Below are 10,679 nucleotides of genomic sequence, written 5' to 3' on the forward strand. Positions count from 1 at the left end.
TCGGTCTGGGTGGCTTCAGCAGGTGGTGGGTATGAAGAGCAGAGCGTGATCGGTGGGGCTACAGACCACTACTGGACCATGGATTTGAGTTGTGGCCTTGTCGAGAGCCTACAGCTCATTTCGGCAAAGCAGCCCATCTTGACAGAGTGGCCATGGCCTCCCTCCTCATTAAGTATATGGGCCATCACTACCCAAGACGGATGCCTGTGTATCCATGTACTCAAGATGCCATGCCGCCAGACCCACCGCATCGATTGTGTCGTGGTAGAGAGGATGGAGGGCTTAAGCAGCTCAGCAGGTGGGCGTCTTGTTGCCAGCTTGTATGCGTATGCGTGGATGCTTAAGTGTTTGCTTTCTGTGAATAAGGTGAATAAGGTCTCTTGCAGAGCATCTCTTGAACAAGGCTGAGCGCTTTAGTCCATTTGGGCTCATTTGCAAAAATGATGTATAAAAATGACCTAAGAAAAAAAACTTTCTGCCAGATCAGATGAAAGCGTAGTACGGAAAGAGAGAGCCAGAAAGTTTTTTTTTCACCTTTGCATGGAAGATGGTATCAGAAAGCCTCTTCATATGCCTTCCTGCACTTGTCTTCCCAGGTGAAAACCCCATATACTTAAAGTGTACTTTTTTTGACCGTACTTAGTACAAAGTGTACTATTTTCGGCGATTTAAAGTGCGCTTCATTGCACTATTAGTGCGCTGAAGCACTATTAAAGCAGTACTTCAGCACACTTGCAGCACACTGAGGATGCTAAATTGGCACCGCTTTTGGACAACTTTAAGTGCACTACAAGCATACTTTTGAAAGTATGCTCCAAACACGCTTTTCATGCATTCGTATGGCATTAAGAGTGTGCTTGAGTACACTTCTATAACATTTTATTGTTACTAGAAGTTCAATAAAAGTATATTAACTTCATGCTTCTTTGGACCACATTGGAACATTTTAAATCTGTAAAAAGTATATCATATTAAGTATTGTAAATATATAACAGGTATGCTTGAAGTATATTTACAGTACACTCCCAAGTACATGAAATAGGCTACCACAATCCATGCTGGTCCTCAGAGCTTGTACATTACACACAGCCACATGTCACAGTAGTGATACAGTATGCATGCCTAGCACAACTGACATTTACAATCATTGCATTGTTAGAGATTTCAGATACACATTATTTCAATCATGTTCCACCTACCTGCAGGTGATCCTTAGAATTGATCACTATTGGTGACCCTCTATTCTTTATTTGAGCAACTAGTTCCAACTTACCTCCCACCATTGTATCAGGGGAAGTGTGAGCCTATATATCCATGATTTGCATGTGACGTCAAACGTTCTAGTGGACGGCTACTGGACGGCAAGAGTGCCGCATTAATGAATGGATTCCTATGGGACTCGCAACGTTTAATAACTCATAACGTAACTTAGATCGCCGATAAACTAAACACCGTGATCACCCATTGTGCTGTTTGTTACAAAAACAGATAGGGTTACAAACCATGGCGTGACTTTTCACTGGATCTCAAAATAAAACGAGAAAGCTGAGGTGAATCGCGGCAACCAACTGGAAAACCATCAAACTAGCCTACTCAAGTAGCTGGATGAGCACCACGGTAAGTTTCTCATTTGCCATCCTTTATATCATAATTTGTCTCTTAATTCGTGAACGCTAGTTAATTTAAGTCTAATGTGCAATTTCAGTGGCTTTTTCTGTGAGGTCAATGTAAGATGCTTTCCATGATTAACGTTAATTATCAGCATCATTACGCTATGATGGACGTAGGCCTATGCTAAGATATTGCAAGCTGTAACATGAACACGGAATTCATAAAGCTCTTGGTGAAATAGCAAGGCTATGACGTTCATACTGTTAAGGTTCAAATGTAAAAATAAACCATGTGTACATCTCTAGCGCTGATTTCCCAAGTAGTAGGCCTACTCTCCAGCATGATGCTGTCATGAAATGCCAATCACCTTATCCATGCTGGCCTATTTATAATGACATAGGCCCACCAGTGTCGATGTTGTTGTCAATAATATGAAGTCCACCACTTTGTTGTGTTGTCATCCAAACTGTCTGCCCTCTGAAATCAGTCACACACACATCAGAGGCTTAATGGTTTGGGAAGTGGTATTAAGATTGGAGGGTTGCAGGTTCAAATCCCATCCTACACCCCTCCCTTCACCTCCCATCCAGGCTGAAGTAGGCCTACCCTTGAGCTAGGCACCAAGCCCCATGCTGCAGGGACAGTTAACAATTCACTGTGAGTAACTAAGTGTCAGCTAAGTGTTATCTTTCTGTTTTTCCAGATGAGAAGAGCGATGATCTGATGTCATGACACATTGGATGTATGGAAGAGCCAGAGGTCCAGCACACCAAGTCAAGTTTAGCCGATTTCAACCTCTTAATCACACCAACTCAATGTAGTAATCAGTTCATTCAATGGCTCAAATACTTTATTTTTAGACACAAAGTACAAATACATTTCAAGGTTTTGTAGGTGATGGGAGGGGATATCTATTCTGGGGTGGACATGTACAATAGACGTGCAAGTACTTATTTATATTAATAAATGGTTATCTGAACTAGGCCTGTATCCTTGGTCAACCCATTGATGCTGGATGCTGTGTACACGTTGTATTGACCTAGGTGCCTGGAGCGACACAGCATTTAGGCATGACATATTAGATTTTTTTAGATTAAAAATGTGGGTATGTTAGAGCTGAATTAACATGTTCTAATGCAAGAGGATGGTCTTAGCTTTTAAAACTCATATCATGTCTGTGTGTGCTTCAGAGACTTATTTAGTTATTTGGTTTTTTTTATAGGATGAGGATACCTTTCTTGAAAAGGGCATAGGCAATTAGCTGGCATTTTGGTGCCGGCTAAAATGGGTTAATATTATTTACATACAGCACTATCCCCATACCAGTATACCCATGTCACCTGAGATATACATTTAGTGGAGACAATATAATTAGTTAGACTAGACTGAAGATTGACAGGCGGTCATGGGTAAGTGGTTAGAGTGTCAGCCTTGTATCCCAAAGGTTGCCGGTTGGACTCCCGACCCACCAGGTTGGTGGGGGGAGTTAAGTAATCAGTGCTCTCCTCCATCCTCCTCCATGACTGAGATACCCTGAGCATGGTACCGCCACACTGCTCCCTTGGGGCGCCATTGGGGGCTGCCCCCTTGCACGGGTGAAGCATAAATGCAATTTCGTGCAGTGAACACTTGTGTGCTGTGTCACAATGTCAATGGGAGTTGGAGTTTCCCAGTTGGGCTTTCACAGAAAATGTTCTACGTTGTTGTATTAGAACAATAAAATAAGCAAAACATGTCTGGATGGACTTCATCATTTCAGTTATTTATTATCACAACTACTCACTATCAATGACAACCAGGGCTCGCCAGCCAACCAGCCAAATGCTGGGAAAATTAAGTTTTGCTGGTAGAAAAGAAAACATACTTGGCACTTTGACCCATTATGTAATGTACCGGTATGTTTGGAGATTAACATACTAGCCATTTTGACTAGTGATGAAAAAAGTTAATTTAGAGCCCTGCTGAAAACTCCAACAACTGGTACAGGTGATCAATGCATCAGGTAAGGAATGTAAGTAGGCCCGATGGATGAGGAAACCAGCATCACTGATGGTAAGGTCCTGGTGCTGTTGCAAAGCCCAAGCGAAAGAAGCCTCTCTGGACACCTCTTCATGTTGGCTCCTCCATCTAATTAAAAAAAAGAAAAGACAAACATGCTATTTAAATTAATCTAGCCATGCATTTGTAATGTACCGGTACAGTACTGAATAATTAACTCCCTTGGCAATATTGTCTGAATTAAAATGTGATGTAAAATGTCAGAAAATAACACTCATCCCAACTTACTAGTCATGTCTTTACCTGTGCTGCTGGGATGCAATTCTTGGACGTCATCCTGGCCACCATGACTCATGGTTTTAGTTTGGGTGCTGACCACCTGACTGATGAACCTGTTATTACAAAACAATAAAAACATTAAAGATAAATAACAGGATTGTTGTGCTTTTCTTTCTCTTGTGAAGGTCATCTTTTCAAATGATTTATTTATGCTTAAACTAATCAAAGTATGTAACCGACATTCTGTCCTATGTGTTTCTACATGTGCAATGTAATGCAACACCGATTTGAAACATTGAAGTGTATGTCAAGTCAGCTTTTATTGTCACTTTCTTCATGGTCATACAAGGGAAACGAAATTAGCCTACGTTTTCTCTCTACCATGCCAGGACATAGACAGGACTGACAATTTACAGACAGACAGAAAGTGCAAGACAGGACAGTGGACTGGTAACATAAGTGGTCAATAATAAAAAATACGGTACAAATGAACATGTAGGCCTAACATTGGACATGTAAACAGAAGATAAGATATAGAATTATATTTCACTTAGATACATTGGGCAGACGTGGCTGAAACAACAATTAAATCCACTTGGATGAAACGAAACGCATCCAAGTTAACCTACAAGATACATGAGATGAAAAGATATGCTTTTCAAAAGACCACTTTGCAAAATGCCTGACACAAAATGTACCGTGCGTCTTGTAGTAAGTTAGGTTAGCAGCATTATCTTACCTGTGCCATGCCACGAGAGGATGCCAGCCGCGGTGCCCAGCCACCAATGAAGAAACGGTGCATTAAGGTGCTAGTATTTTGCCAATGCAGAGGTTTGGTTTAAGTTCACAACTTAACTGAAGAAAATAAACACGGGATAAAAAAAATACATCGCAGGCAGAGTAAGTTCATGGCTGGAAGCAAGCAACAACTTTCTCTTCTTCTCCCAGTTTCCCGTACCGCCCGTCCCCGTTATGCCACCTAGTGGAGCAGAATACATTTTAATACATCTATGATTTGAACACATCCACCGTGGCAAACCTAGCCTGATAAAGCCAGGTACATATCCCGTTTTTTAAAAAATACAAGAACTACGTGTTTCTTTGGTATTTTATGGTCAAAGTTGTCTTCGTCTGCATAATTCCTATGTACGAATGTGTACTTCTGCCGTCCAGCGAAAATGATTACGCAATATTGTGACGTCAGTGCAAATGATGGATACCAGAACATATACGTGGTCATCATAATGACGGTGGGAACATGGTCATTTTTTGTGTACAACTTTAAAATGTTAAAACTCCTACAATAAACACAGAATATAACAATGAGTAATATTTTCATGCAAACCAAAAATATTCCTTCAGCATAAATGTCTTTCTGTTTGAGAAATTTAGCTCCAAGAAGTGCATTGCATGATGGGACATGTATGATGGTGCATGATGGGTAAATGTACTTTGTGTAAGCACACTTTGAAGATATTTGGGTGAAGTACAATCATGGTGCACTTAGAAAAAGTGTACTTGCAATATGTTAAAGCGATTTACTTTAAAGCGCACTATAGAAAATCACACTTCGAAGACATTTTGGTGAAGTGTAATCATATTGCACTTTAAAAAAGTACAATTGCAATATGTTATTGTGGCCTGCGTTAACTCTTTACCGTAATATTTTTTATATTTTTAATATTTTTAAGATGTTTAGTGACTACGCCACTCTCATTTGTTAGGGTGAGAGAACCCAACCATCAAACACTTGATTTGACTTTCCCCGCAACAGGTTAGTGAATAACAAGAGATACAACTGTCATACAATTCAGAGTTCTTTTTATTTTCTTTCTTTTCGTAATGAATCTCTTCTTTCTTATCGTAATGAATATCTGTACATAAAGTATGCCTCACGGGCTCAGTCAAATATAAAAATAGAATATGAACTTACAGCATTTATAGGCACGTCATCTCAAGATCCAAAAATGTGCAAATGTGCTAGTTATGCAAAAGTGCTAATGGCAATTGGCAATTGCACGAGGGGTAGACCAAATAACAAAAATTGCACGGCAAACAAAGTTAGTAAATCAAATTGTACAAAAGAAAACAAACTGCCAAAAGGGCAAAATTGGTAATGGCCACCACACACACACACAAGCCTGTTAGACACACGTCTTTGGTCTCCCCCTACAGCAAGCATAGGTTCCAAAAGGAGTCTGGGATTTAAGATACGTCTCCCAGTAATACTTCAGTGTTCATACCCTAATCATATACACAAGCTCCGTCTTGGCGGTTAGGCCTACTGAGTGAAACTTACACAAGCCCCTTCGTCTTGGACGTTACAAAGTGAAAAGGTTGCACAGGATGAATCACTTACACAATAGGACAAAACAAAGAAAAAGGTTGGGAAAAGAACAGTGATGCCCCCCTTCTCTAGTGACACTGCATCAGTGTAGTCGAAGGCACCAACTCCTCCTATGTACATTTAACGAGAAAGTTACCATTAGGCACGGCATTTATAAATCGATTAAACAGGAGTTGTGTATTGTGGAAATGCACAACTCCCTACACAAGTCAAGTGCTAAGCGTCGAAACTCTTACAGAAAATGCCGGCATTACCTCTGGTTCTCTCGAAGCGGCACGCAAGCAGTCAACCACAAAGGACACAAAGTGGAGACACGCCACCAGCGACACTTGAGTTTGCCCAGCTCGGCACACCATCCCAGAACAGCAGCCGACCCCACGCCAGCCGCCGATGGACAGGGCTACGATTAAGTTAAATGGTGTCAGTAACCAACAACTAAGTACATTACAATGCACCAAAAAGAGCAATAAACCAACCGAGAAGGACGCCTACCTTTCCTGTACGATGGCTCAACCACAAACGGAGGGACAGAGAGAGCGGTGTACCCACGCTACACTCTGCAGCATCAAAAACATAGCGTCTTTGCTAGCTAGTTACCACCGCAATGATATATGCTACACACCGGAAGGAAAGGGGAGCGTCGTTACCCCGTCAGAATAAAGGTTCAGGATAACCACCGGTTACATTATTAAAAATACACTTTTAGTAAGTTCACTATTAGAACACTATTAGTATATTCCTCTAAATACACTTTAGCCAAACATATTCGAAGTCCACTTGAAGTATGGTTCGCTAAGTGTACTTTCTTTGAGAGCAACTTAATTACATCTAATTTTAAGTACACTTTAAATAAGCATATTGTAAACATACTTTTTCTTCGCACAAAAAGCACGAGTGCACTTTTAACATGCTAAGTACACTTCAGTCATGCTTTTATTGTACTAAATTGAACCACTTTTTCACCTGGGTTACCTTGCTTTTCTCTCATTCATTTTTCCTTTCACATTCATCGGAAGCTTAAAACTGTCAGTGATTTTTTGTGATGTCATTTGTGCTGTTTGACCACTTGATTCCATTTGATTCTGTGACCACTGTTGTAGAATCCATCAAACACCTCATCTTGACCTCAGAGATGGATGCTGGACGGAGTGCTGGTTCATACTAGATTGGCAACTTCCAAGGAGTGAATAAATTAAACTTTGTGGCAAGCTGTATGTGCATAGGCACTGTAGTCATGGCATAGACAGAGTGAGTGAACTGTACTTGCCAGTAACACTGCTGAAATAATTACTCTTTTGATGTGATTTCAGTATGGTACAGTAGCCCTGTTTTTATAATGATACAGCAGGGCTTATTTGACATTTTGATTGGCTAATTTAGACTAGATTGATGAGTGATCGGATGTGGCTTTGCTAGGAAAGTAAACATTGCATGTCTTTAACATATGGAATTAGCAGAATTGTGGCTCAAGGCCAGTAGCCTAGTGAACAGCGTCCATTATACGACCCTCCATGATCTGATTGTGATTAAAAGCAAAGTAGTATAAAAACTCCACTTTTGATCTGGACAGTTTAAATTGTGGTTAATCAGCCCAAGGCAATACTGGAATAGCGGATCACTTAACTCATCGATGTCTACACTTAGAATAATTCATTTGAAAACAAAATGGCTGCCCCTTACAGGGGTGAGGCATAAATGCAATTTCTTTGTGTGCAGTGGGCACGGTGTTCTGTGGAGTTCTGTGTCGCAATGACCATGGGAGTTGGAGTTTCCCAAGCAGGCTTTAACTTTAAGGTGGAAAAAAGTGAATCCCACAAGACTTATATGACGGCTAATTTCCTATTCATAGTAGATAAATTTAATTTTGCAGTGACAGCAAAAAAAGAGAAGGGAAGACTGAAAGCGAACAAAATGACAACAGCTGTCTGCTTGTTTGTTCAATATCACAATCAAAGTCAATCATATTTGAGGGTTGTTACAGCTACTGTTGCACAGGAAAATGTGTTTTCTGATTATCAATACGTTGTTGGTGGTGGTAGGGTGGGATGCAATATCTCCTTTCGTGTAATTCTTTGAATAATTCCTCTCCTGGTATGTCATTATGCTGCAATAACCCAATGAGTAGCCCTGCTGTGCAACTGCCTCAATAGATTGGCAGACATGGATGCCTGCCAAGAACTGCGGGCCTGCCAGTTTTCAACTTTGTCTGTTTGAATCTAAAGTGTCACGTTGGCAGATTTCTCATGTGTCAAATGTTTGGATAATATTTAAAGATCTGCAGTATACTGCCTTGTTATGATCCTTTGCCCTATCTCCTCCCAGGGATCCCACTTGCTTTAATAGACTTTCATAGTTAAAGGAGTGCTCCTGCCATTTTCAATATGCTGTTGTATTGCTCACGCTACCCTTGACTTGTCAGTACACAGTGATGCTGCATTTTTTGGCTCAGCCCTTTCAGAGATATGAGATATTCTAATGAGACAGCTTTAGACAGCTTTTGTTGACATTTTAAAAACTCTTAACATAGGCCTACTCCAAATATTTTCCCAAAGGTATAGCTGTTTGCTAGTTGTCTGCTGATGTTGCATAACCTTTTGGATGTTTTTGGGAATATATCAAGATGTTTTCTGAAATGTAAACAAACACCTGCCCCCATTACAATGACCAGGAACACGGAAAAGGCTGAAGAAAAGGAAAAAAAATTCTCAGGTACTGGCAAGTTCATGGTAGTGTGAGCATTACAACTGCATGTAGAAATTGGCTGAAGTTACCCTGTAAGTTTAACAAAAAATGTCCGTAGTGTAGGAGCAACAAAGTTTAAGAAGAAAGGAAAAGTAGGGATGCGACCAGGTTGCAGACAAAGGACCTCTTTGCTGGTGGGGAATCTACAGGAAAATGCAGAATAGGAGGGTGAGGCCCATTTACTGTATGTGGACATTCTCATAAACCAAGGTAATGAAGAGTGTAAACAAACAAACAAAAAAATCAACATTGTATCAATTGTTTCTTTGCCGACTGATTCTTTTCTTACTCACCCGCTTTAGGTCAGTGGCCTTGTTGGAAGGCGCTACAACCTTCAGGTGAAACGTTCTGGCCCCTCTCTATGGGTACCTCATTCCTGGGGGAAAAGCATCTTTTTTTTTAAATTTTAGTTCTTCTCACACACACAGACGATGTGAAGGTCAAACCGGGAATCCACTTGATATGTTCCATTTTTTTTTTTTTACAAACTCTCTCAGTCCAAAACAGATTGGTCTGGTCTCAAGGTGCCTGTAACGCTGGATTATGTGTTCGACCAACAGTAAAATGACCTCACTTTTTTCAATGACTCAAAAAAAAAAAAAAAAACAGTCAAGAAAAGAACCACAAACACAAACTTGGCACGAGCCAACATGCTGAAATAGTACATAATAGTGGAGTACACCCCACCTCAATTCAACTTTGGCTCTATTCAAATTCAACAGTCTTGAGTTACTGTACTGTTACTGTACTGTTACTGTACATTCAATGGTCAGGTCAGTTTTGAAGGGTAATCTGTATGCGGACTGATGGAGACAGGTGGTAAAAGGAGAGTGAAAGCCACTTGTGGTAGTAGGAGCTCTTGATCCTGAAGCAGTAGAAGATGATGAGGATGGCGGGAAGCAGCACCAGGAAGGCAAACAAGAGCCCGATGACCAGACCCAGCTGACCTGAGAACAGAGGTCAAGGCAAAGATCAACAGCAGAAGGCAACAACAAAGGTCAACCAAGATGTCAAGGTGACTGCATTAGAACAAGAGTATTCAACCAAGATGGCAACAGACCTCTGCTAGAGTGTGATTCTTGGCAATACAGGAGGAGGTACTCTTGACTCCTGAAGAAAAAAATAGACACTGGTACATTGTATGTGAGTGATGGACACAACAAACTGTATATGTATATATGTATATGGTACCGTATATGGTATATGGTAACTACCCACTACCACCTCACATACGTACAAGCACATGCACATCAACTGAGAGCGCTTTTGTTCTGTTGTTATTTTTTTCTCTGACGGCAGCAAGACCTGAAGAGAAGGGAAGAAAAAAACGGTCATTTTACTTAACAGAGCCCTTCTTTGAAATGCTGCACTGATTTGAAATGTCAGTGACGGGATATGAGTCCGCAGCATGAGGCAGCAAGTAATAATAGCACATGGCATATGCACAGAGCCCAGGCCTGATGCCAGTAGTGCCACAACCACTTCACTCCAACGGGGGAATGATGAAAGACACAGCAGGGCCCGTCTTGGCCAGTTTGCCAGCAGTGCAGCTGACAAGGTAAGTGGCAGTTGATTTTATACATACGTACTCTGCTACGACTGTGCTGCCGCATTTGTTACTGCACCGCCAACGCTATGGCGAATGTCTCAAGATGATCACTGCCAATTGACAGAAATGCGGCAGTCTCCACATTAGTATCAC

General features: G+C 41.0%; 1 long non-coding RNA gene across 1 annotated transcript; it reads left to right on the forward strand.

The window, feature by feature from the left end:
- Positions 1–1,514: 1,514 nt before the first annotated feature.
- Positions 1,515–2,448, forward strand: LOC134437916 (uncharacterized). The gene is made up of 2 exons (XR_010032501.1): positions 1,515–1,617; positions 2,315–2,448. It is a non-coding gene; the product is annotated as an uncharacterized LOC134437916 (long non-coding RNA).
- Positions 2,449–10,679: the final 8,231 nt, after the last annotated feature.

Source organism: Engraulis encrasicolus, chromosome 21 (genome assembly GCF_034702125.1).
Source record: "Engraulis encrasicolus isolate BLACKSEA-1 chromosome 21, IST_EnEncr_1.0, whole genome shotgun sequence".
Lineage (NCBI taxonomy): Eukaryota > Metazoa > Chordata > Actinopteri > Clupeiformes > Engraulidae > Engraulis > Engraulis encrasicolus.